Source organism: Globicephala melas, chromosome 17 (genome assembly GCF_963455315.2).
Source record: "Globicephala melas chromosome 17, mGloMel1.2, whole genome shotgun sequence".
Classification (NCBI taxonomy): Eukaryota; Metazoa; Chordata; class Mammalia; order Artiodactyla; family Delphinidae; genus Globicephala; species Globicephala melas.
This window is the reverse complement of record NC_083330.1, coordinates 69,839,218-69,866,848: the sequence shown is the minus strand read 5'-3', so window position 1 is coordinate 69,866,848 and position 27,631 is coordinate 69,839,218. Positions and strand designations below refer to the sequence as shown.

Below are 27,631 nucleotides of genomic sequence, written 5' to 3'. Positions count from 1 at the left end.
GGGTGCCGGGGCTCCTGCCAGAGGGGCCGAGCCCACCATCCTCCCTCAGGGACCAATCCTCTTCATTCTCCCCATTTCGCTCGTAGTTTCTTCCTTGGAGAGGAGGGAGAGAGCGGGGACAGCCATGTTCTTGTTTGTGTCTGTGTTTTCATCATTCCTGGTGTGGCTTCATCCCTCTCGGAACACATATCACCTACCTCGAGCTCAGGAAAAGGTCACAGCCTTCTGAATCAGAGCTCAGCTAGGATCCAGTCCCAGATCTTGCAGACTGACCTACTATAGGACCTTGGGGAGGGGAGCATTTTAACCTCTCTTAAGTACCAATTGCCTCATCTGCAAAATGAAAATGGTAGTGATACGTACCTCAGAGAGATGTCATGAGGTTTAACAATAACCCAATAACCTGTGTAAAGCACCAGAGGTAACCCTTGGCACATAGTAGGTGCTGTGGACTGAATGTTTATGTCTCCTCCAAATTCCTTTGTTGAAGCCCTAACCCCCAATGTGATAGTATTTAGAGACAGGGCCTTTGGGAGGTGATTAGGGTTAGATATGGTTCTGAGGGTGGGGCTCCCATGATGGGATTAGTGCCCTTATAAGACCAGACACCAGAGGGCTTTCTCACTCTCTCTCTCCACCATGCAAGGACACAGCAAAAAGGCAGACTTCTGTAAGGCAGGAAGAGAGTCTTCACCAGAAACTGAATCAGCTGGCACCTTGATCTTGGACTTCCCAGCCTCCAGAACTGTGAGAAATAAATTTCTGTTGTTTAACCACCCAGTCTGTGGAATTTTGTTACAGCTGCCTGAGCTGCCTAAGATAGCAGGTACTCAATAAATACCAGATCATCTTACACGAGTCTTATCTCCCTCTTCCTTGAGGGCAGGACCCATCTTAAACCATTTTTGTTTCCCCCATCATGCCAAGCAGAGTGCCTTGTGCAAATTAGATGCCCCATAAATAGTTACAGAATTAGCAAATGAGGAAAATGTGCAGGTGAGTAAGTGAATGAATGAATGAGTGAACAAATGAGAAGCAAAGAAATAGCCCATGGAATCCACTAATTGAAGCAGCAGATTCTCTTTCCCCCAAATCTTCTCAGGGCACAAGTATGGATCCGCTGTGTGACCCCTACAAGCCCCTCCTGGCTCTTTGGAAGCCTTGCGGGGTGGCCTGGCCTGGGCACTTCCATGGTTCCTTGCCCCACGTCAACCCCAAGGGTCTAAATTGCCAGCCTGCAGAGAGGGTCCCCACCCCAGATGTGAACAGAAACATGTCCACCCCAGGCTTCTCACTAGAAGACAGACTTGCTTCAAGTGGCAATTGCTTAAAGAAAGCCCAGAGCTCAGTATAGTCACCAATTTTAGTTCTGCAAAGGCCCCCAATTCGCCAGTCCACCTCACACCCTGACAATCAGAACATTGACATCAGGTCATTGACGAGATGCCTTAATTTATAAATGCCTTTGTTTCCCTAGCCCCAGATATCACCACCTTAGCCCCCTCTCCCTCACCTCCCCCTCCTTCAGTTTGCACAAAAACACCATTTATAAGAGCAAGACTCCCAACCCTGGCACAGAGCCATAAAGTGAAGTAATTGCGCAATTAGAACTTAATTACTGGATTTAATTTCGTTTCGCCCCCCCCCTTTGCGTCTCAACTGTTGAAAATGTACAGTTCCCGCCTTCGAATGTCTGATGAGTTCCCTGTGTCTGCCCCAGGAAGGGATGCGGTGGGGGAGGGAGACCCAGAGACAGCCGGTCGGATTTTGCATCTCAAAGAGAATTTGCAAAGTTAACCTTCCCCAGTGGCTGGAAGCCAAGAAGGAGGGAGAGATTTAACCCTGAGATTTGGTAGCAAAGGATTTTTCCCTTGAGACCAGATTTTCAGAGGCCTTCGGCAAAAGCTGTGCCTGAGCTTGGCACGTGCGTGACATGTTATTGTGTTAACCACCGTTCTTGGGGGACATACGATGTGCGAGGCACGTGACATCATCCCAGCTAAATCCCCCCAACAACCCTACTACCAGAGGGGTATCTATCATTTTAAACACCAGGAAACTGAGGCTCAGAGAGGTTCAGCAACTTGCCAAAGGTCACACAGCTAGTTAATGCTAGAGCTGCGATGTGAAGGCAGGAGCTAGCTTTTTTCTCCCTTCTCTCAACAGAGGGCCTCACAAAGTGTCCACCATCCAGTAGCCACTCCAGAAAAAATGGTGAGGTGCATGGATCTGGAAAATGGGAAGATGGATTCACTCTCCCCACTTACCCTCCACACCCACCCACTCACAAGGCCACACCGCAGGCCCCTCTCATCTGCCCAGACCACACTGGGTGCCGCCTTCCCTCACCATGCACTGTGGACGGGCACCTCGGGAGGTACCAGGAACTTGGATGCTGCTGGGCAATTCAGCCCATAACACACACTCTGGTCACAGGCCTTTCCATGTGCAATTCCTGCTGCTTAAAATGCTCCTTATTTAATAAACTCTTGTGTATCTTTCAGGTCTCAGCACCTACAATCACCGCCTCCTAGAAGTCTCCCCGAATTGCCCTAAATCCTCCACAGCTCACCCCACTCTAGCACCTCAGCCACAACTTCACCTGCATGTGTGATTAATGGTCTTGCGTGCACCTCCTCCAACAGACTGTGGGCCCTGCTGCATCTGAGGTTTATGCTTCTACTTCCTGGTGCATCTCCAGCTCCCAGCCCTGTGACCAGAACACAGAAGGTGCTCGATTAATAGAAGTTGAACTTACCCTGATGAGACGAGGATCTACCCGCAGCCTGCCAAGGCACTCAGCAGTTATTGAGTAGGGATTAGATCAATGATCACCCATGAAGACAACCACCAACTGTGCTTCCCATCTCTCCCATATTCCTCCCCCAGTGGTTTGGTCTCTCCATCACACCCCCCTCCACACTCAGCTGCTCTCCCCCTCCACCTGGAATGTGGAGAAGCCGCCCCAAACTGCTCCAGACCCCCAATAAGGAGGAGGTTTCTTTTTTTAATTTATTTATTTTTGGCTGCGTTGGGTCTCTGTTGCTGCGCACGGGCTTTCTCTAGTTGTGGCGAGCGGGGGCTATTCTTCATTGCGGTGCACGGGCTTCTCATTGCAGTGGCTTCTCTTGTTGCGGAGCACGGGCTGTAGGCACATGGGCTCAGTAGTTGTGGCACGTGGGCTCCGTAGTTGTGGCTCGCAGGCTCTAGAGCGCAGGTTCAGTAGTTGTGGTGCACGGGCTTAGTTGCTCCGCGGCATGTGGGATCTTCCTGGACCAGGGCTCGAACCCGTGTCCCCTGCATTGGCAGGGGGATTCTTAACCACTGCGCTGCCAAGGAAGTCCCAAGGAGGAGGTTTCTTGAAGAGACTTTGAAGTTGTGGATCCATGGACACAACAGGTAATCCTGCAGCCCAGGACTCACCGTTGACACACCATTGACATGTGCATGCACACACAAGCCACTCTCCTCCAGGCACACTCCCTCTGCTCCCTGCCCTGCTGCCATGTTCCGAGACGAGTTGTCCATCGGAGGGTCTGCTCAGGAAAGTTTTGGCCGGGGGATCTCACACAAAGCCGCCAGAAGAGAGAATTAGAAAAATACCTCCTGATGCAATTCCATTGCCCAGAAGCTGTACACAGCACACATGTGCAGTGTGTGGAAGCAAACCAACAGTTCCTGGAACTGAGCCCAGGCTGGGAGGACCTGATCTCGCACATGGCTGCGTGTAAGTATGCATGTGGATGTGTGTGCACAAGTAACTTGCTCTGTTGATGTTTGTACGTGTGCCCATGTACACATGTACATCACCTAAACCAGTGTGATCCTCAAGGCTTGAGAAGACAGGGGATATGACACAGAAGACTGTGAAAACATACAAGTTTTCCAAAGGTGAATCTACTGGAGAATCAAGAATAGTATAAAACAGAGCGTTAGACTCTTTCTACTCCCCACTCCACCCCCAAAACAAGTGGAACCAGGATCAGTGGGTGGAGACAGGTTCCAGCGCAATCTGAGGACAGAATGGAATGGATTGCCTTTTTGGCAGTGAAGAGGCCAAGTCCCAGGAGGCAGCCACGCACAGGATGGGCAAATGCTCAAAGGAGTTCTTACAGTGGAGTTTCAGGATTGAGTAGAGGTACTGGGTTCTAGTAAAGTTCTATGTTTTTAATAAATATAACCCAAACATACCCAGCCTTATATAAGTTCTATTAGTTCTTCGCTTATGATAATAAATTGTTAAATATTAACAGTCATCATTCACAAGGAGAATTTCTATGTACCAGGAACCAACATACATGTGTTATATATGTCATCTTGTTTAAAATTTTATCATAATTCTGTAGGGTATTTTAGCCTTTTTTAGATGAGGAACTGAGGCTTAAAGAGAATATCAATGAGAACTCTTTTTGATGTAAGTGACAGGACATCCAGTTCAAACTGGCTTGAAAGAAAGGAAATGATTGGGTTTCATAACTGAAAAGACCAGAGGTAGGGGAGGGGGCTTCAGGCTGTGTGTGATCCAGGAGCTCATACATGTCATGAGGATTCTAGCTCCATTTCTCTCTGCTTCTCCAGGCCCTTCCTTCTTCTGTGTGTTGGCTTTATCTCCAGCTGGCTCCCCTCACAGGAGCCAAAAATGGCCAAAGAAGTTCTTGATTATGAATCTTCATTCCTTACTGTTCTCCAGGGGAAAAACACACCGTCTTTGGCATAAGGCACAAAAACGGTCTGTCTACATCTCACTGGACCACACTGTAATTAAGTTAAGGATCCTGAGGTGAGGAGGTTTTCCTGGATTATCTGGGTGAGCCCTGCACTGTGACAAGTACCCTCATGAGAGAGCAGTGGAGGGAGATTAGACTCACCCAGAAGAGGAGGAGGCGATGTGACCACGGAGGCAAAGATGGGAGTTACACAGCCACAAGCCAAAGCATGCCAGCGGCCACCAGAAGCTGGAAGAAGCAATGAACAGATTCTCCCCCAGGGCCTCCAACGGAAGCGTGGCCCTGCCGAGACCTGGATTTTGGCCCAGTAATGCTGATTTCAAACTTCTGGGCTCCAGAATAACGAGAGAATAAATTCCTGTTGTTTGAAGCCACCGATACCGTGGTCATCTGTTAGAGCAGCCATAGGAAACGGGTGCAGCATCTAATGCCTGTGTACTTCTGGGGCTGGGCACCGTAGGACACGCTCCTGTCACCATACAGCCTCTGTTTTGGCTCAGGGGTGGAAGGAGTCTTTGTAAAAGCCATGCCTACGCTGGGGTGGCTGGCAATACATTTCCTATATATGGAAGTTATGGTGAACCACATAAAATATATCCCAGCAAACAAAAATGCACGCCCAGCTCACGGATGCCCACGTCTTTGTGAGTTTCCCCAAATTCTCCTAGCCATTCCAACACTGTCCATCAGGAGGGAAGTACCAGGGAAGGCAATCAGAGTGGAAGGAGACAGCAGTCTTAGCCAACTGCAGTGGAAAGCTTACTTTTACAGATATTACAGAACTATACCGAACATTGTGCTGTCCCTCCCAGAACGTTGTCTGAGGCACTTGCAAGGAAGGGGTCCTGAAGCTTAGGCTCCACAGCTCCGGGGCAATCACCTCCACATGACTTACTTCTAACTGGGTCCCTTCGGCCACGTGTTGAGGGACGGGGGCAGAACCAGGCGACATGCAAGGAGAGCCTTTCACTAACCCCTGAGCGAGGTAATGCAGTGCAGGGGAAGTGGTCTGGTCAGGTTCTGGATGTGTTCTGAGGGTCGAACCAATAGGATTTCCTGATGGATGGGATGTGGGACATGAAACCACGAAAAAAACCAACAATGACGGCACACCTTTGGTCTGAGCAGCTGGAAGGATGGTGTCGCCGTGAACTGAGATAAAGAAGACTTTAAAAATCCAGTGCCATACACTCTCCTAGCAGCGGCATAACATAGACAAGTCCTCTAAATTCTGCGGGCTGTCTTTCCCCTGCTTCTTCTGTTTCCCCCAGGAAACACCTGTTTCGCATCACTCCACAGGTGATGCTCTCTCCCTCCCACACGATTCCTTGCCCACGCCCTGGCTTGGTATCTGTGCTACCTTAAAGTACCCAGTCTTGGCTGCAAGCTCTTCTCTTACCTCCCCAAGGAGGGTGCAGAGGAAATTTGGAGGAAACTTCCCAGCGCTGAGCGGAGTATGCTAATCAAGTGGCTCAGTCCCCACCCACAGCCTCGCCCCCCTCCTTCTGTGCCACTGACAGCCGGCTCCTCCCACAGACTGCGGGGAAAGCGAGCCGAAAGCTCGGAGCCTGAAATGCCAAAATCTGTACTCTCTCTGCACTGACGGGGAGCCGAAATCCTACAGTCACAGCCGAAATCATCCCGTGTGGGTACAGTGTGTGTGTCTGTGTTAAGAGGCTGGTGCCGTTACCAGTTCTTAGCGTCTAAACCATATCCTCCACTGAAAATCACAACATATAATTAACAAATTTGTTTCCCTGACTGGCTGAAAGCATCTGCTTTGTTGAAACTACTCCTGAGCTGAAGGATAATCATAATCTTGACAATAATAACCACACCCCCTGCGGTCGGTAGGTACCATTGTCACCATTTTACAGATGAGAAAACTGAGTCTAATGGTGTCGCCAGCTGGCTCTTTTCGAGCTCTGGTCCTTTGCACTTGGCTATTTCTTCTGCCTGGAATTGTCCTCCTCGGACTCTTCTGCACCTGAGTCCTCATCCCTTTGAACCTTCACAGCTTGACCAATAAAAACTTGGTCAGGAAGTTTTCCCTGACCACCCTCAACAGTAGCTTCCCCACCACTCCGAGTTTCTATCAAGTCACTCTATTTTCTTCTCAAAACTTGACACGGGGCCTCCCTGGTAGCGCAGTGGTTGAGGGTCCGCTTGCCGATGCAGGGGCCACGGGTTCGTGCCCCGGTCCGGGAAGATCCCACATGCCGCGGAGCGGCTGGGCCCGTGAGCCATGGCCGCTGAGCCTGCGCGTCTGGAGCCTGTGCTCCGCAGCGGGAGAAGCCACAGCAGTGAGAGGCCCGCGTAACGCAAAAAAAAAAACTTGCCACGATTGGTACTGTTGTTTGTTCATTTGTCTACCTGATTAGAACATATCTTTCCCCACCAGGAAATAAGCTCCGTGAAGTCAGAGGTCTGCTCTGTCCTATTCATTCCCACACCCCAGGAGCTAGACGAGGGCTCAGTAAATGAAGCTCTTGACTAGCTCCTCAACTTTACCCTGCTGGTCTCAGCACTTTGTGTCTTCCTCTGCATCGCTGTTGACTACATTGGCGTGATTCTTATCCACGTGGTAGGCCATGCTGGGAGTATTTGTCTAACCCTTGTTTGCTATTGAGTGCCAGATGTTTGAGGCACTACAAATGAGCAAAATGGCCTCTGTAGGATGGATATGAACCAGATCCTCCGGATAACACATTAGACTCGGACCCAGTGTGCCTGCAAAGATACACCATTATTTATAAATTAATAATGCCAAATCATTACAAAACAAAAAGAGGAAATACCCCGCAGAGAAAATGATGTCGAATAAAGTTCAATCTATTAACTCAATTCACATTTTATTCCTTCAACAAAAATTATTGTTGTACACCTACTACGTACCACCACTACGTGCTGGGAATATAATGTTGAGCAAAACCAGAAACACACATAGAATCAGAAATGAAGCAAGGAGGAAACAAAGATTGTTCCACCGGAGGATGAAAGGGGAGACTGGTGGCCCCAGAGGTGAGCAGGGAGGGCTTCCCTGAGGAAGGGAATCTTGAATTGGGACCTGAAGGATGAGTAGGAGCTGGGGAAGAAAGAGTATCCTTTGACTGGAGGGAGTGTAGAAAGTTCCAGCAACTAGAATAAAGCCAGTATGGTAGAATAAAGGAGGTGGGTACACAGATGATAATTGACCAAATGTACTGTTACTGCTAAGCCAGGTATTAAAATACTGAAATACTTCTGTACCATTTGGTAACTTTAGCCACTGCCTCATCCCCCTGAGTGCTCCCCCAGTGGCCCAGCTCTTCACCCCTAGAGCCCCAGGGACCTCCCCATGATCCAGCACCTAAAGTGTTAACCGTGCCTAATCAGCAGTTAAACGGTTTAATCCCTGGCAGTACTCACGAACTGGAAGGGGGTTAGGGGGAGACCCTGCAGGGTGTGGTACGATCCCGGGGAGCCTGGTCCTTACCTAGGAACGGAGGGAATACTGAGGTGCTTTGGACAGAGAGGTCCTGCCAGCTGCAGTGCAGAGAATGCAGTAGGAGCCAGAGGATGTGATGATGGTAAGCAGGCATTGTGGGTTTCTCAGGGATGCAGGCGACTGGGACTAGGGTGTCAGCACCCAAAATGGAGACAAGGGGCCTGATTCAGGGGGTATTTAGGAGATGAAATTGACAGGACAAATCTAAGGCAGAGGGAAGCCCCAAGGAGGACTCTGAGATGTTGGATTTGTAGAGCTGGAGAGATGGAGGGAGGGAAGGGGCCCCAAGGAGGGGCCACTTCATTAAGAGATCTATTTTTCTCTGTATGAACTAACGGAGCCCACACTGAAGGCTGCTAATATCCTAAAAGAGAGGCAGCCAGGTACTATGTGCCTCGGTTGGACATTTACAGCACCACCTATAAAATAGTCTTCCTCCTAAAAAATTAAATTTGGTTAAGCTTCTAGACTTTAAATATCCAGGAGACCTTTTGCAATGATGGACAAGTTGTATAATCTGTACTGTCTGATACAGCAGCAATAGCCTCATATGGTTTCCGAGCCCCTGAAATTTTATTTTATTTCATTAATTTGTGACTAGTGGCTAATATATTGGACAACGTAGCTCTAGATCAAACTACCAATTTACAGGAAATATGGAGGAAGTAAACTGTACCATGGGCATACAACCAGCAAAATCCAGGCAGGAGAAATTCTCCAGGACCAAAACAAAAAGCAGTTTCTTCCACAAATAAATTGCAAGGGTTAAAAATGAGAGAGGTAGAGGGGGATGCCATAGATGAAAGGGTACTTAAAAGACATATTAACCAATCACAATGTGTGGGTCTTGTCTAGATCTAATTCAAACCAAAACAATTATAGATAAAAATAGGACTCTCACTAAATAATTAAAAATTTGAACATCACCTGTATAAATTGATGACATTAAGGAAATATGAATTAATCCCTTTTTTGTGTGATCATGACCTTGTGGTTGTGTTTACTAAAAGTTCTTATGTCCAACAGATACATACTGAATGTTTATGGATGATGTAAAATGATGTGTCATATTTGCTTTAAAATAATAAGGGAGGGGAAATGGATGACAGTGGAAATAAGACAAGATTGGGCAGGCTTTCATGGCCGGGGTTGGGGTGGGTTCATGCAGGTTCAGGAGAGCATTCCATATTTTGCATATGTTAGAACTTCCCCATAATTATAAAATTAAAAATTAAATTAAGCAAAACTAACCTGCCCCCCAAAATAAAAAGTATTTTAGGCATAATCTTGCTAGGCCCTGTGGGTCCCCTATAGATGCGCCATCGTAATATCCCTGTCCCACCCCTGGCAGCAACAGGACAGCATTGAGGGACCGCTCTTCTCGCCAACCTGCCAACTCCTTTTCAGTCTTGTGAAGGCAAAATAAAACTTAATAGAAGACTCTTTCTTTTTGATCTGCTAAAAATCAGTCCCCCAAGGAGAATCATTCCTCACTGTTTCCAAAATTATGATACTTTTCTCCGGGATTGTTTCTAACTCCATCTAAAAGCATCTTGACTTTCAGTTTCATCTTCTCCCTCCCCCCACCCCCTGAGCTGGACTTCCAGGGACTGAACCATTTTATCTTCCCAAGCAGTGCTGCCCTCTCTTGCCTCTTGCACGTGCCATCTGCGTGTCTGGAACGCCCTGCAAAGGCAGGGAGAGGGTCACATGTGGAACACACACATGAGATTAAACAAACGTAGTAAACAGTGTTACAAAAACGAGATTACATCCCATGTAGCCTAATGAGGGACATCCTTCACAGACTGTCACCCTTTCTCTGCAGTGATCCCTTGGCCGTACGTCTGTAAGTACTAATTAGGATGCTGACTAATACTCGTTTACAGAGGCCAAATATGAGTGACTTAAACAAGACGAGAGCTTGTTTATTTACCCCTTAACAGGAGGTGTTCAGGGAAAGTGGTTTTCTCTGCTCCACGATGTGATCCAGGTAGATTACCTACCAGGTGTGAAGTTCACTTTAGTAAAAGCTTTTCTACAGTCCTGTATTAAGGGGAGACACCTGTCTGGGCACCATCCGTTTCTGCTCACCGCCAGATCTCATGATCTAGCATATGACAATCACATCCTGGCAAACCTCCTCGCCTGGGAGATGCTGTGCTTTGCACATAATCAAGATGCAATAAATATTAGTTTAGTTGGTTTAAATATATGTGTGTATATACGTTGAAACGTATTTATGCGGAGATCCCTGCCAAAACAGCAGATGGGGAACTGTGTAATACACATAAGAATATAAAACAAGGGAAGAGCAACGGAAAACCACTGCATTGTTAGAGTAATTCTACCTCCAATTAAAGTTGGAAAATAAACTGTCCACTTTCCAAGAGGATGTCATCAGGGTTTCCATTTGCAGTCATCAAGGACTAGTTCTCACACACTCTCCCCATTCTCTTCCTACCTCTCTGACCATCCTTTCTATTACTTTTATATAAATTTATCCATTTTATTTATTTATTTTTGGCTGCGTTGGGTCTTCGTTGCTGCTCACAGGCTCTCTCGAGTTGCGGTGAGCGGGGGTTACTCTTCATTGCGGTGCAAGGGCTTCTCATTGCGGTGGCTTCTCTTGTTGTGGAGCACGGGCTCTAGGCGTGCAGGTTCAGTAGTTGTGGCTCACGGGCTCTAGAGCGCAGGCTCAGTAGTTGTGGCGCATGGGCTTAGTTGCTCCATGGCATGTGGGATCCTCCCGGACCAGGGCTCGAACCCATGTCCCCTGCATTGGCAGGCGGATTCTTACCCACTGCGCCACCAGGGAAGCCCTGACCATCCTTTTTAAATCTTCTGTGTTAAGCTTCTTCATCTGCCTGTTTCTCCAGTGCTGATGTTCCTGAGGTTCCAGTCCTAACTTCCTGCCTCCTCCCCACACATGCTCTTCCTGGTAGGTTCAGCCAATCCTGTGGCCTTTGTTGCCATCTATGTGCCTATATCTCCCCAATGCATATCACAAACCCAGATCATTCCCCCAGAGCTCCCATCCTGAACACCCAACTGCCCATGGTCATCTCCACCTGTAGGAGGTTCCTTCCCTGGGGACACCTGTTTCACTTTAACCACATTTAACCCCTGGCCCCTCGTTATCTCCTCCACAGCCTGTTGTTTCTGGGGTTCCCTGGTACTTACAAGACAGCTCAAGCTCTCCTGCCTTCTGGGTGTCCATTTGGCTCGTAGGAAACTCATACATATACCTTGGCACCAGAAAGGCTGCTCTACTCTGCTCCCAACCCCACTGAAATAGGTGGAGAGGCCGGATGGGCTCCATTAGCACATGTTCAGCAAGGGAAGGGGATTCCAGGCTCATCACCAGGCAGCACCCTCCCAGCTCTACGAGCACCTCCACTTTGGTTTGGGGACCCAATGCCCCACATTCCACGTGGTGCTACAGAAAGGGGTCAGGTACTGCAACTCACCTGGTAATGACAGCATTCACCGGGCCACCTACCAGATGGGAGACTTTGGGCAAGTTATTTCACGTCTCTGTGCCTCGGTTTCCCTAAGCTTGAGATAGGGACCATAACAGCAACTACCGTGTGGGGTTGTAGTGAGATTGAATGAGTTAGTATTTGTAAAGCATTTAGAGTGACGCCTGGCAGACAGTAAGCACTTCACTTAGCACTTCATTTAAGTCAACAAACAACAAAAAAATGCAAGCAGGAATTTTTGTTGCATAAACAGAAGAATGAATAAATGAAAGAATGAAGACAGCCCAACAGCCCTGCCATGGATGTGCCATGTGGTCTAAACCCTTGACACTCAACAGTGTAGTCTGTGGACCTGGAGCTTCCCTGGAAGCAGAACCTCAGGCCACAGTCCAGACCTACTGATCAGAATCTGCATTGTAGCAAGATTTCCAGGCGATTCACATGCACGTGAAGATGGATGGAGAGAGCAGCCCTCATGCCCAACGTTGCCCCTCATCCTCCCTCACTTCTCCGTGCTACAGAAGAGCAGCGTAGACCCGTGCATTCCTCCAGGAGGACCCTTCCAGGTTGGCAAGGCTTTGGGCTGCATAAGCTGAGACCACCACAAGCCTCCACCTATCACCCCAGTGGAGGGTTTCAAAGAGCTCAGTCTGCTTGGAACAGACACAGCCCTAAGCAGGCGCATGGCTAACTCTCTTTGGGAGTCTGATCACATATGGTCCGTGGAGAATCGGTTCTTCTCTGGGTACAAAGGTTGGGAGTGAAGGGGGCCAACCCTCTGGTGCATCAGCCTCCTAACTTGTCCTCGAGTCTTTCAATCCATTCTCCACACTGACGTCAGGGTCAACTTTCTGCAGCAAATCTGACTGTTGACCCTGCTCCTCCTCACTGTTGCCCTCAAGATCAAGTTCAAAGCCCTTAGCTTAGCCCACCAGCTCTTTCGTGGTTTGACTCCAGCCCACCTCTGCAGCCTCTGTCCCTCTACAGCCTCTCTGACACATTTCAGGCCAGCTACATGGAGCCATTTGCTATGCTCTTTCAGGGCTGTGGACTTCCAAGGAAGGATATGAAGAGCAGAGAAGAGTGGAGATGTTCCAGGCTGCACAAAGGTGGCAGAGGCATGAGTTTGGAATACGGTGGATGTATTCAGAGCCCAACACTTTGGATGTGCTCTACTCATTGGCCGGAATGCCCTTTCTTCTCTATTTCCAGCTGATAAGCTTGGCCACATCCTTAATATCCAGCCCTGCTGTACTCACCTCTCTAAAACTCTTCTTCTTCTTTTTTTTTTCGTGGTACACGGGCCTCTCACTGCTGTGGCCTCTCCCGTTGTGGAGCACAGGCTCCGGACGTACAGGCTCAGCGGCCATGGCTCATGGGCCCAGCTGCTCCGCGGCATGGGGGATCCTCCCGGACCGGGGCACGAACCCGTGTCCCCTGCGTCGGCAGGCGGACTCTCAACCACTGCGCCACCAGGGAAGCCCCTCTAAAGCTCTTCTTAATCCGTCCAGGTAAAGATGAAGTCTCCCTCCTCTGTGACCAGGAGCATTTTGTGAACAGGTCAATACCACCTGATGTATGGCAGTGTCCTTCACGTACGTGTGGCTGTTTCTTCACTAGACTATTGAGGCAGAGACTGTAGCCCTAGATTCTAGCCTAGTACTTTGCATGTTGTGGGTGCTCAGTGTTTGCTGATATGGGGAATGGCTTTATCACTTCCTTTCCCTCTACTGAATAATTTAATATGCCCCAGTAGATGGGGTTGACTCAGACTCAAGGACAACTGGAATATCTAAGAGGCTAGGGCCTAAGGGTCATATAGACCAACATTGTTATAGTACAGATAAGGGAAAAAGAGCCCAGAGATGTTAAGCAACTTACCCACTGTCACACAGGTAGTTTATAATTCAAACCCAATTCTGCTCTCAGGATTTTTCCCTTTTCTTTTCAACATTTCAAATATATTCTAAAAACTTACATATACTCATGGTTTTAAAAAGTTAAATACTCCAAAAGTGTGTCTAGTAAAATCAAATTCTTGCTCCTTTCCCTGACCCTCAGGCTCTCAGTTTCCAATCAGCAGTTCATTGCTATGCTAATATTTGTATATATTTGCACACACACACATATATATATATACACATATATCAGACTTTCTGTTAATACATATGCCCGTATATGAGATCCACCAGCTTTTACTTACACTCACAGTAACAAATATAGATCACAATTTTTCAAACTATGGATAATGACGCATTAAAATGTTATAAAATCAATTGATCAGGTCAGCATAGGTGTGATCTTGTTTGTTTTGTTTACTGAAAAAGAATGAAATGGGATGGAACAGAGGCTAGGACATCTAATATGGAAAGATGAAGTATTGCTCCATGACACTTCTGTTTCAGTTTTTTTTTTTAATCAAGCCTGTGGAGGTATAATTTCCATATAATAAAAATTCACTTTTTTTAAGTGTAAAATTTGATGTGTTTTACCAAATGCATTCAGTCATGTGACCACATCACAATCAAGATATAGGGCATTTCGACCACCCCAGAAAGTACCCTGGTGTTTCTCTAAAATCAATCTCTTCCCCCGTCTTCAGCCCTGGCAACCACTGATTTGCCTTCTGTCAGGAGAGCTTTGCTTGTTTCCACATTAAACAGTTTGTGTTCTTATATATATTTGTAAGCTCCACGATGGCAGAGATTTTTTTTTTTATCTGTTTTACTCACTGCTGTCTCTTCAACGCCTATTTCAGTGTCTGAAAATGTGGTGGTTACTCAATAAATATTTGTTGAAAGAAAATGAATGAAAGAACAAACCAATGAATGAATGAACGAACCAGCTTGTGATGTAAAATATAGTTCTTACAGTGAGTTACGGTCAAAAAAGTTTGGAAGTCCCGGCTGTAGACGAGTCCATAGAGTCCGTACATTTGGAAATTTGTTCCATGTCATTTTAGAGCTGTCACAGTGCTTCTAAAGGCTGCAGAGTATTCCACTGTAAGAGTACACGGTACTTCTCTAACTGGTCCTCTGGTGATATACACAGCAGTTATTTCCAATCTTTTTCTACTAATAATATCCTTATACATATGTCACTAAGCAAATGTGTGCATGTATGTGTAGGATAAGCTCTGGAACGTGATATTGCTAGGTCAGGGGTCAGTGGCGGTTTTTATTTTGCGAGACATCGCTGAACGGTCTTGCAAAGAGGTTTTCCCATATTGCACTCCCCCAGCAATGCTGCAGAGTGCTGGTTTCTCACCCTTAATGTGTGAGCAAACGTCTTCTTTTTTTTTTGCCAGCTTAATAGGTAAATAGGGCACCTTGTAGGAGTTTTCGTTTGCATTTTTTTAGCAGTGAGAGTAAGCCCCCTTTCCTGTGTTTAAAGGCCGCTGTTATCTATTTTTCTATGAACTTGGAACTCTCTGCTCAAGTCCTTTGCTTTTTTCTTTTGGGTTGTTAGTCCTTTTCCTTTTTCATCTGTGGGAATTTATAAAGGTCTTAAGGAAATTAGATCTCTGTCTGCGCTTCACATGTTGGAAACCTTTTTTTTCAGCCAAGTGTGTTGTTCATCTTTTGGCTTTATAGTCATTTTTGCAAGGCAGAATATGTTAATTTTATGATATCGTATGTGTCAGTCTTCTTTTCTTATATGGATTCTGGATTTTGTGTCATGTTTAAAAAGACGAAGTCCTTCCCCATTTGGATATTATTTAAATAAAATCTCCATGTTTTCTTTTAATACTTTTATGGTGAGGGTCTTTTTTTCCATTTAAATCTTTGCTCCATCTGGAATTTATTTGGGTATGAGGATCTAAGAAGGAATCTGAACTTTGTTTTAGATGGCTACCATTTGTCTAAACATAACACCATTTATTAAATAATCTCCTTTTCTCCCACTGATTTGAAATGTCCTCTTAATCATAAAGTAAATTTCTATGAGTATTTGGATCTATTTCTGTACTTTTCACACTGTTTTATTGGTCTGTCTATTCATGCACCATTACCAAACTGCTTAATTTATGTTAGCTTTATAATATATTTTAATGTCTTTCAGGATTAGACCACCTTTTATTTTTCAGAATTTGATTATTCTCATCTATTTCTTTTTCCACATAAACTTTAATATCTTTAATTCCAGAAAAAATATCCTATTTTTCAACTGGGATTATGCTAAATTTAAATATTAATCTAGAGACAGTTGGCAAATATGTAGTATGCAGCTTCCTCTCTTACAGATATTTTTCCAGTTATTCGCATGTTTGTGTATGTTCTTTAGTAGCATCTTCAAATTTTACTCATTGACATCTTACACATAAGCTGATAACTATATTCCTGGATATGTAATCTGTTTGTAGCTATTCAAAATGGACTTCTTTCTTCCATTATATTTTTCTGTCTGTTTCTTATTTTGGAAGATACTGACTTTTTTACCCAGACATCTTACTAAATTCTATTGTTGGCAATGTTTTCTAATAGGATATCCTGGGTGCTGTGAGTATAAAGTCATATCTACAAGTAATGTCACCCTCCTCTTTAATTTTATTTCTCTGCTTTTATTTCTTTCTCCTTTCTGATCACATCAGCTATGGCTTGGGACTATTGTCTGGCAGTGACAGAGATCGTGGACTTATGTTCCTAGGTAATGGGCCTGCTTCTGGGGTTTCATGGTTCAGCATGAATAGTGTGTGTGTCCTCACTCCCCCACAATGTCCTGTGTGTGCCCCCATTGTTTTTACAGCTGGGACTGAGGCAAGGGTGGCCCTAGGGAACAGAGGGAGAACAGAACTGATGCAGAAAATGAGCGAAGTAGGTGGAGTCCGTGTCTCCAGCCTGGGGACCCACAGAGACGCCTCTGTCTCCTCTCTCCTCCTCTTCCAAAGTCTCAGGCAGCCCCCTCCCCACACCGTGGCTCCCCACACCCAGCATCTCACCCCTCATCATGAAAGCTCACTGGAGCTCAGATTCTAGTCCCAGAGCCGGTGCTGTCCACCTGAGCCTCAGTTTTCTCATCTGTAAGGTAGACTCCTACTCACCTGCTCTGCCTACTTCCTAGGGTGGACGCGAAAGCAGCAAGGCAACCCTGAGGAATTTAGGCAGCCGGTGGCCCTCCCGCCACACACATTGTCCTTGAGATGATGACTTCAGCTCTCCAGCCAATGGAACCTGAATAGAGTTACGTGCATGGAGAGAGATGCTGCGGGACCGTTTCCTTTCAACTCCATCCCGGGCTTACACAACAGGCTCTGAGGACCAGGGTGAATCTCCAGGCTCTGTAGTCCTGGCTCTCAGCTCCCAAGCAGAACCCTGCCCTTCCCAGGGAAGGATGATAAATGGCAATGGCATTGCCGACTGGCTCACTGGGACCTCCGAGGGCAGAACTGCTCTTTCCAGGTCATGCTGGTCAAGAAGAGCCTCGACAGCCATGAGGGAAAACTTGCTATGGCCAAGGTCAATGTCTGTCTGCCTGTCACTGCCAGTTGGGCGGCAAGTGGGTCTCTGCAGGGCAAAAGATCATCCACTACAATCTAGGCAGCCACTTCCAACTTCCAGAAACATTTGTCTTTTCTTTTCCAACAATAATTATAATAGATATTTATTTAAAGCAATACATTTACAGCCCAGATAGTTGTACATTGTACATTTCAGCTTTAACCAACTTCAGAAAATTACTTTAGGGCAGCTGCATCCACAGATCTAGGCTACATGATTATTCCTTTGCCCATTCTTCTCTCTTTTCTCTCCCAAATAACCTCTTTCAGATGTGGTTCAAGGTAGAATTTATCCTCCTCATATTTTGTCCACTGCTCTTTAGGCAAGACCAGCTGCCTTATGGTCAGGTCCAGCGCTCTCTTAATGCGAAACACTGTGTCATTATAAAGGTTCTCAGGAAGCCTTCTTATGGCCTCTTTTGCGCCGTCATTCTTATATACTGTATCATCTTGCATTAAGCCCAGTTTATTGAACCCAGAAGCGTCAAATCCCCTCCAGCCACTTGCTTGATGCTACAATGGCAGGGCTGTTTGCCATTTTGACCCAAGACAGAAGCATTCCCTGCTGGGTAAGTCCTAGAGCCAAAAACATTTTTCAAAATACACTGACAGGGTTTCCCTGGTTGCGCAGTGGTTGAGAGTCCGCCTGCCGATGCAGCGGACACGGGTTCGTGCCCTGGTCAGGGAAGATCCCACATGCCGCGGAGCGGCTGGGCCCGTGAGCCATGGCCGCTGAGCCTGCGCGTCCGGAGCCTGTGCTCCGCAACGGGAGAGGCCGCAACAGTGAGAGGCCCGCGTACCGCAAAAAAACAAACAAACAAACAAAAACCAAAATACACTGACAAACAACAAATTGGGAGGGGAAAAAAAGATGTCGACCACAGCTGTGAGTGTAAAGAACGTGGTCCTAGAGCAAATTGATGAGGCAAAATCATTAAGATCATCAATGGGTAAGTGGACAATTTCCAGAAGAAACAGCCAGGAAACGTGAGTTCTTTTTTCTTCTGCCTCCTTTTTACTTATTCATAGTTTCTCAGCCTTCTGTGAAGAGCACTGATGTTACTTTGGCAATCACAGAATAATTATTTTATTAACCTAGACAGCTATCTCGAAAAAGGCCTAAGGCTTCTCCCTTGCTGTCGTGTCCTACAACAAAACAGCACCCGATGTGCACTTAAACATCAAAAGCTGACAGATACTTGGCACATAGATTGGGAGCCACCCTGGGCACAGAGGGGAGGGCCAGTGAGTGGGAGCCCAGGAGGAGTAGAAGACCCAGAACTGTGAAGGAAAAGAATAGCGGTTATGGGTCCAGGGTCTACTGTCAGATGCCCTAGGTTTACCTACCAGCCCGGCTGCTTAGCAACTACGTGACCTTGACCGGCACACTCAGGCTCTAAGACTCATTCCCTGGCAGTTGCACGCGCCTTTCAACCTTGTGAGAACTCACTGAGGTGATGTATGGGAGGGAATCAGCACCGTGTCCTACACGTGGTAAACGTTCAAAAACTGTACAATTTAATTTGTGTGGTTACTATAACTGAAGAAAGCTTCCTTCTGGAGTAGGAAGGATGGGATTTTAGTCCTCACCTATAGGACTTACTGTGTGACCTTGGGCAAGTCACATCACTCCTGGGTCCCAGATGATCTCTGAAGCCTCTTCCAACCCGGACATTCTGAATCTTGTTCTTAGACCATCGCTATTAGCTTGCTTTGGGTTCAGTGGGATCCCAGCCCACTTTCCTAGTCACTGCCCTCACCCAGATGGGATCCCACGGCACCTTGTGGAGATCCCGTAGTTCATAGCCGGAGACTCTGATGGTGGGAAGCTCACCCATGGGTCGGCCCTCCCTTCCCCAAGGAAGCCAACTTCTTGTTTGGGCCTCTTTGCCATTTCCATGGAGACAAGGGACAGAGCAGGAGGGTACTGAAAAGTCCTTCCTTCAGGAAAAGGTTCCTCCCCTCCCCCGGGAGCCCACATTGCAGTGACGCACTTTCCTGCATCCACTGAAACCAAAAGGATTTCCCATCCCACAGGCCTCTGGGCTATTCTGGGGAAAGGAAACCAGGCCAGGTGGCCCCTTAGAGGTGACGCCCTGGGGAGCCAGTCCAACCCAAGTGCAGCTCTGCCTGCGCCCTGGCAGCTTTCTTCTGATTGGCTGCCCATCCCTCCGCTCCTGCAGGTACCTGCTTGCTCTTTGGATATAAGAGGAATTTTCCACAATCATTGATCTTGGAGCCAAACCCTCAAGCACCAGAGGACAAAACCTCACAAGGAAGACCTGGAACAGATTGTCTCTTCTCTTAGCAGAGCTCAGACTGCTAGTCCCACACATCCACCTGGACGAGGCGGGACTCACACTTGTGACATCATTTCCAATGCTCCAGCCTCAGAAGCAGTGCCCAACTTAGGAGAGCCCATATCAGCAGGATCATCTGGTTGGATGCCCTTCCTGCTTCTCCTTCCTGTATTGCTGGACCCACCCTAAGTGTGGCCCCCTCAGATGCCCAGGGCCACCGTGTTCCCATCAGGGTAGCACAGGCATGAATTCTTTGCTTCAAATACCAGTTCTGCCACATACTACCTGGATGATGTTGGGAAAGTCATTTACTCATCTGAGTCTCTATTTTCTCATCTGTAAAATGGGGATAATAAAAACTACATCATAGAGTTTTATGTGTTCAATGAATGTTTCCTCAGGGCTTACTTAAGGGCTAAGATTATGCCAGGTGCTAGAGATACAAAAGTGAGCCAAAATTACCCTAATTCTTGAGAATTAACAGAGATCATGCTTGAAAAGTATAATATCTTGCAGACTTCCATCTCTAACTTTGGTATTTTGTAACACACCAACCCTCCTTCAGAGAATAGCTTTAAAATCTGAATTAAACTACAAAAAAAATCATTTGAAAGCATTGGACAAGGGTTCTCCACCTTTGATGTATGTAAGAGAGATTGTTAAATCAGTTTCCTGGGCTTCATCCCCAGAGATTCTGACTCACTGGGTCAAGTTCAGGTGCATGAATTTGCTTTTCTAACAAGTTCACAGATGATGAAAATGCTGCTTATCCAAGGAGTGCTCTGAATTACATGGCCAGAGGTACCCAGGATTTGAGAGGTCAAGATGCTAGAGAGAGGGGAACACCCTGCAGTTAGCCTGATGTTCTAGATTGCCCTTTCCCTTGTGTTGCAGGAAAAATGTGGTGAGAGGACGGTCATGTCCCAGGTCTCGAGTCAGTCCCTGGGACGGGTCACCAAGTGAGGATCCCTGGCTCCACGCAGGAAAGAATTCAATAGCAAGCCAGAGTAAAGCGAAAACAGGTTTATTTAGAGAGATACGTACTCCACAGACAGAGTGTGGACCATCTCAGAAGGTGAGAGGCGGCCTCAGGGCATGGGGTCTTCTCTTTGGAAAGCGAGTGTGGCCCTGGGAGATACATATTCCATGGAGAGAATGTGGACCATCTCCAAAGGCAAGAGCAGCTGAGGGATGGGGGTGGTTAGTTTTTATGGGCTGGGTAATTTCATAGGCTAAGGAGTGGGGACTCCACTCCAACTATTTTGGGGAAGGGCCAGAGATTTCTAGGAACTGGGCCACGGCCCACTTTTTGGCTTTTCATGGTCGGCCTCAGAACTGTCATGGCGCCTGTGGGTGTGTCATTTAGCATACGCTAATGTATTACAACGAACGTATAATGAGGCTCAAGGTCCGCTGGAAGTCAAAGTTTCCACCGCCTTGGGCCGAGTAGGTTCTAACCGGTTTTTGTGGTATCCTGTTCTTCTTAATGGTTGTGTCATTCTCTTAATGGCTGTGCCCTACCCCCTTCCTTCCTGTCTCGTTGAGCATCTGCCAATTTTATTTTTTTTAATTGAAGTATAGGTGACTTACAATGTTGTGCTTAATTTCTGCTGTAAAGTGACTCAGTTATACATACACATTCTTTTTCATATTCGTTTCCATTATGGTTTATCACAGGATATTGAATATAGTTCCCTGTGCTATACAGTAGGACCTTGTTGTGTACCCATACTATATATAATAGTTTGCAACTGCTAATCCCAAACTCCCACTCCATCCCTCCCCCCCACCCCCCTTGGCAACCACAAGTCTGTTCTTTATGTCTGTGAGTCTATAAGTATTTCATAGATATGTTCATTTGTGTCATATTTTAGATTCTACACATAAGTGATATCATATGGTATTTGACTTTTTCTTACTTCGCTTAATATGATAATCTCTAGGTCTATCGCTGTTACTGCAAATGGCATTGTTTCATTCATTTTTATGGCTAATATTCCATTTTATATACATACACACACACACACACACACACACACACACACACACACACACACACACACACATATATATACCACATCTTCCTTATACATTTATCTGTCGATGGACATTTAGGTTGTTTCCGCGTCTTGGCTATTGTAAATAGTGCTGCTATGAACATAGGGGTTGCATGTATCTTTTCAAATTATAGTTTTGTCTGGGTATATGCCCAGGAATGGGATTGCTGGATCATATGGAAACTCTATTTTTAGTTTTTTGAGGAACCTCCATACTGTTTCCCATAGTGGCTGCACCAATTTACATTCCCACCAACAGTGCACGAGGGTTCCCTTTTCTCCACACCCTCTCCAGCATTTATTGTTTGTAGACTTTTTAATTATGGCCATTCTGACCAGTGTGAGGTGATACCTCATTGTTTTTTTGATCTGCATTTCTCTAATGATTAGTGATGATGAGCATATTTTCATGTGCCTATTGGCCATCTGTATGTCTTCTTTGGAGAAATGTCTATTTAGTTCTTCTGCCCATTTTTCAATTGGGTTGTTTGTTTTTTTGTTATTGAATTGTAGGGGCTGTTTGTATATTTTGGAAATTAAGCCCTTGTCAGTCACATCATTTGCAAATATTTTCTCCCAGACTGTAGGTTGTCTTTTTGTTTTGTTTATGATTTCCTTTGCTGTGCAAAAGCTTATAAGTTTGATGAGGTCCCATTTGTTTATTTTTGCTTTTATTTCTGTTGCCTTGGGAGTCTGACCTAAGCAAACATTGGTACAATTTATGTCAGAGAATGTTTTGCCTATATTCTCTTCTAAGAGTTTTATGGTGTCATGTTTTATATTTAAGTCTTTAAGCCATTTTGAGTTTATTTTTGTGTATGCTGTGAGGGTACATTCTAGCTTCATCTATTTACATGTGGCTGTTCAACTTTCCCAGCACCATTTGCTTAAGAGACTGTCTTTTCCCCATTGTATATTCTGGCCTCCTTTGTCGAAGACTAACTGCAAGCATCTGCCAATTTTTAAGCCCTGTGGAGCTGACAGACAAAGTAGAATGCAGCTGTTGAGTTTTCACCAGTGTCACGGCACTTGGGAGACAGAAAACTGAAGTGCAGGGCGACCAAAGTAAACAGGGTTCGAGGAGCTAATACTCTGCAGACAAAAATAACTGCAGAGAAGTGACCCCCACATTCTGGACATCTTTTCCTTGTGTTGCAGGAAGGCGGACCCCTTCCAGGGCCCAAGAGTGAGCTCTTGTCTAACACTCGGAAATGAATTGTCCGAGGAGACACACGTGCTGACAGAGCAAGAGACTTTATTGGGAAGGGGCACCCGGGTGGAGAGCAGGAGGGTGAGGGAACCCAGGAGGACGGCTCTGCCACGTGGCTCACAGTCTCGGGTTTTATGGGAATGGGGTCAGTTTCTGGGTTGTCTCTGGCCAATCACTGACTCAGGGTCCTTCCTGGTGGCACGTGCATCACTCAGCCAAGATGGATTCCAGCGAGGAGGATTCTGGGAGGTTGGCAGGCCATGTGGACTGGTGTCTCCTCTCTCCTTTTGACCTTTCCCGAATTCTTCCGGTTGGTGGTAGCTTGTTAGTTCCTCGTTCCTTACCAGGACCTCCTGTTGTAAGATAACTCATGCAAGTGGCTACTATGGTGCCTGGGCAGGGCGGCCAGGTTCAGACAATGGTTCCCCTAACACTTGGAGACATTTTCCAATTCCAGTTCCCTCCAGCCCAGGGCACATGCCTCTTGCCTTCTCTGTAGTTCTGTTAGCTCTGTCTGAGGATCCACTCACTTGGGGTTCCCATCCCCATGAGCACAGAACGGAAGTGCAGTGGATTTAGTGCCCCACTGGGCACTCAGCGAGCGCAAGCCTCTGGATAAATTATGCCCCTGGGAAGTGTGGACCAAGAAGCGTCATATCGGTAAACAAAGGATGTTGCAGCCATGAAATCATCAGCCACTGCGGCCACCAACGGTACACCCTGAGGGGACTCGGGATGGGAAAGAACAGGATGCTGGCCCTAGGTAGTTAAGGTGCACATCAAAGGAATGATTTCAGTGACCCCAGAATTCTTTCATTTTCCCATACATAGAAAGCACTAAATTCATTAACTGGAGATGCCTGGTTTTCTTTAATTAACAGTAATCTTTTGATGTTCTGACCACCTAGTTTTTGTTGCAAAAACTCCTATCTATCCTGGCTCCTCCCTTTTCTCAGAGGGATACGAGGTTGTATCCCAGGCTTAAGTCCTCATCAAGTCCACTGAATGAAACATAATTCTCAACTTTTAGCTTGTGCATTTCTTTCTGTCGACAGAAGGATCCTGCAATACAGCCTACATGGTTGTCCTGAATTGAACAAATAGTTTCACTTCGCAGTGGCTAGTGCAATATTGCCTCTTCCTGTGTTCTGTCCACAATGCTAGCAGGTTCCTGCTGTGCCTCATGAAAAAGTGAGACTTTTCCTCTCTGCTGTCACCATCAAAATTTGCCTGTTTCTTGTAATAATAATAGCCAACATTCATTTACCACTTATTTTGTTCTAATTAATGCTCTTAGTGCTTTGCACATTTTAACCCATGGAATCAGCACAATAATCCCCTAAGGTAGGCACAAGTATGACCCCTATTTACAGATAAGGAAACTGAGGCACAAAGATGTTTAAGAATTTGCACAAGATGTCACAGCTTGTAAGCAGGATATCTAGAACTCGAATCTGGGAACTCACTGCAGAGTCTGTTTTCTTAAACACTAACAGAGCCTCTCAGAGCACTACTTCCATATTTCAGTTTAGGAAGGGTTTGAACATCGATCTTGTTATCTGAGCCTAAACAGCAGCCCTGCAATACATACATGGGGAACATAATGTTATCTCATTTTAAAAGTGGGGAAATTAAGACCCAGAGAATATTAGGAAACTTCCCCAAATCTCAAAAGCTAGCAAGCAGCAGAGTTGGTACCAGAAAGTAAGCCTTATAGTTAGTATTAAAATAACATCATTAACTACATGTCAGACGCGCTGCTGAAATCTTTACATGAATCATCCACTTTAACTCTTACAGCAGTTCTGTGAGGTATTAGTTCCCCCATTTTAGAGAAGGCAAAACCAAGATGCAGAAAGATTTAGCGAGGTCACAAGTTAGAACAATCAGAGCTGACATTTCTGATAACAGATTTATTGAGATACAATTCAGACACCATAGAATTTGCCCATTTAAAATGTATGATTTAATGGTTTTTAATATACCCAGAGGTGTGCAACCATTACCATAATTAATTTTAGAATATTTTCATCTCCAGAGCTGGAATCTGAACCCAGATCCATCTAGCTCCAAAGCTTATGCCCTTAATCACCACATTATAGTGCCACGAGAATCCCAGTTCTTTTAAACAGTTTGAGACGTAATTAACATGCCATGCAAACACGTCTTCAAGTGTAAAAGTTAATGGTTTTAAGTATACTCACAGACATGTGCTTTTTTTTTTACTATGCTTGTGTGAGTGTGTGTGTGTGTGTGTGTGTGTGGTGATTGTGAGGGAAGCAGGAAGTACGTGCCCATGGCTCACTCTCTCCCGTGGTCTCAAGGCTGCCAGTATAAGATTCAGATTCCACTGAATCTCTCATTGGTTTGGGGGAAACTAAAAGCTCTGGGGATGCTGAGCGTTTCTGCAGAAGACATGCTTACGGAGATGAAATAACTCACAGATGGCTGTTTGCATCAGAGACAGGATCTGCAGAATCTAAAGAATGGATTCCTTTACGGTTATGTTTCTCAGGGCCAAAGGCCAAACCGCAGTCATTCAAGGGTCTCCTTGATCTGACTCTGGTGTGACCCCCAGTGTTTCTCTAAAATGGCCTCTTCACAGGTTCCAAACGTGATCATGCTCGTCCGCCTGCCTGTAAGGAGACTCCTCTCATCTTCACAAAACTAACCCACCCATCCCCCGGCTAAGCCCTCCCCCAGTTTCCTGTTGCACTTGCAGTAAATTCTAAACTCCTGCCCATAATGGGCTTGCCTCTCCAACCTCTTCTCCTTTCCTGCTGCCTTCCCTGCCTTCCAGCCACACACCGAACACCCATTCCTGCCTCAGGCCCTTTGCACTTACAGTTCCCTCTGTCACAAACCCTGCTCCTCCAAATCCATACAAGGTTGACTTTTTCTTAACCTTCAGGCCTGTCCTGATCACACAATTTAAAGTGACCCCATCTGCCCTAGGCATGGTCAAGTGTATCAATCTGTTTGATTTTCTTTGTAGCACTTATTTTATTCAAAGTTTCCTATTCGCTACTGGTTAATTTGTATTTTTATCTCCCCCTGCCCCCCTCCACCCACTACTAGAACATAATCCACCAGGGCAGCCTTTTTTGCTTTATTCAGTGTTGACCTGTGTGTCTCTGACACCTGGCAGAATTCATGTCCCCAGAGCAAGCACATGTTTGCTGAATAAATGACTGAGAGACTCCGGTTAGCTGGAATCCTCTACAAAGCCTTCACTGATTCCCTGAGCTGGAAATAATCTTCCTCCTCTGAATAGCAAAGCCACCTTCTCTGCCTCTCTTACGGTCCTGGGTACCATCTGCCTGTGCTGCAATTATTTATGGTTTCTCTCTCCCCTTCCAGACCTTGGGCTTCTTGATCCAGCTCCATACCTAATTTATCTCTGTATCTCCTGTCTCCTCCCAGGCCTTAGCAAAGTGCCTCGTGTATTGCCGGCGCTCCATCAACGCCCCATACACGCTGAGTGAGCGGTGTTGACTGTCGTCACAGATGCCTGCCTAAGACTAACTTGGAATTCCGTGTCCTTGCATGCCAAGCACCGTGCTCGTCACTCTGTCCTAAATGACCATGAACGTATGCGCATACGAGCCCCAAAGATGAATATTGCTGGGCCGAGAGAATTGAGTAAACACGGCGCTGTGCTGACAGGTTGTTCTGATGATAATTTTCTCCCCACATTCAGCGTAATTGGATGGCTGCTGCTGGGCTGTTCTGCACCAACTCTCTTCAAAGGAGAGTGATTAATGCAGAGAAGGTGAAAATGAAATGCAGCAATCTTATTAGGGGAATGGAAATATGACACGTGTCACAGGGTCTCTGTAAGGAAGCAATGCAGAGAGGTGCTGTTTTCAGGGCTGATGGGAACTTGAGTTTAAGGGGCTTTAAGGGCTGTGACTTTGTTTCTTGTCTTGCAGGTTTGCACCACCAGACTTGAGGCTGTCTTAGCTGGTCTGCGTTTTTCTGGCGTGTTCTATTATGTTTTCCTGCAATACAGAGATCTCACCAGTTGTTACCTAGCAGTGGATGGGTTTGGGGAATGTTTGTGTTTTACCAGACGCTGCAAACGAAACTCCTGCTGGCACCTGCACCGAAGTCCCAGTTCCCTGACCCTCACAGACACACTCCTGCCAGACCTTATTATAGTTTCCCAAACTTTCATCTTGCTTTTCAGCCGTCTATACTCGAGGCTTCTCCTGCCTGGGGATCCCCTCCACACACCACCACTACTTCCCTCATCCACCCACTGAGTGACTTCACGCTTAAGGTCAACTCCAACCACCCCTGCTCAGCAAGACCTTCCCTAAGTGATCAGTCCTTCCTTTGTGGCTTCACTAGGTCTTGTTCTTGCCTTCATCATGGCAATTGTCACATCAAGTTGTCTGTGTCTGTCCCCCTCCCCCAGAGGCAGGTACTGAATCTTAGTTATCTCTGTAGCCCTCATGCCGAGCATGGTGCCGAGCACAGTGCCAGGCACACGAGATACTCCGTAAATATCGGTGGAACACAGGATATAGGACACGGGTCGAAGTCTCAGCTGCAGCCCCGGGGTAGCAGAATCATTCAGTGCATGGACTCTTTCTCCAGACTGCCTGGGTTCAAATCCTGGATCTTGACGCGCTAGAAGTATGACCTTGACTAAGTTACAGGAAGTCATTTCCTCCTCCCTAAATTAGAGATGATGATAATGATAGGTCCCCATCTCATAGGGGTGCTTCTGGGATGAGATCTTCACGTGCTATGTAGTGCTCAGACAGTGCCTGACCCACGCTGCCTGTTGCTATTATTGATTATAAGTCACTTACCCAGTCTCAGTTATTTCTACTCATGTCCTCAGTAACAAACTGACAGTCACT

General features: G+C 46.3%; 1 long non-coding RNA gene and 1 pseudogene across 1 annotated transcript in view; both read right to left on the bottom strand.

Moving 5' to 3' along the window:
• Positions 1-17,411: 17,411 nt before the first annotated feature.
• LOC115863389 (cytochrome b-c1 complex subunit 7 pseudogene) lies at positions 17,412-17,731 on the bottom strand (annotated as a pseudogene).
• A 5,222-nt stretch (positions 17,732-22,953) lies between these two features.
• Positions 22,954-27,631, bottom strand: part of LOC132593710 (uncharacterized) — a 28,303-nt gene continuing 23,625 nt past the window's right edge. The window contains exon 3 of the long non-coding RNA XR_009559493.1: positions 22,954-23,113. This is a non-coding gene — a long non-coding RNA (uncharacterized lncRNA). The remainder of the gene's footprint in view (positions 23,114-27,631) is intronic.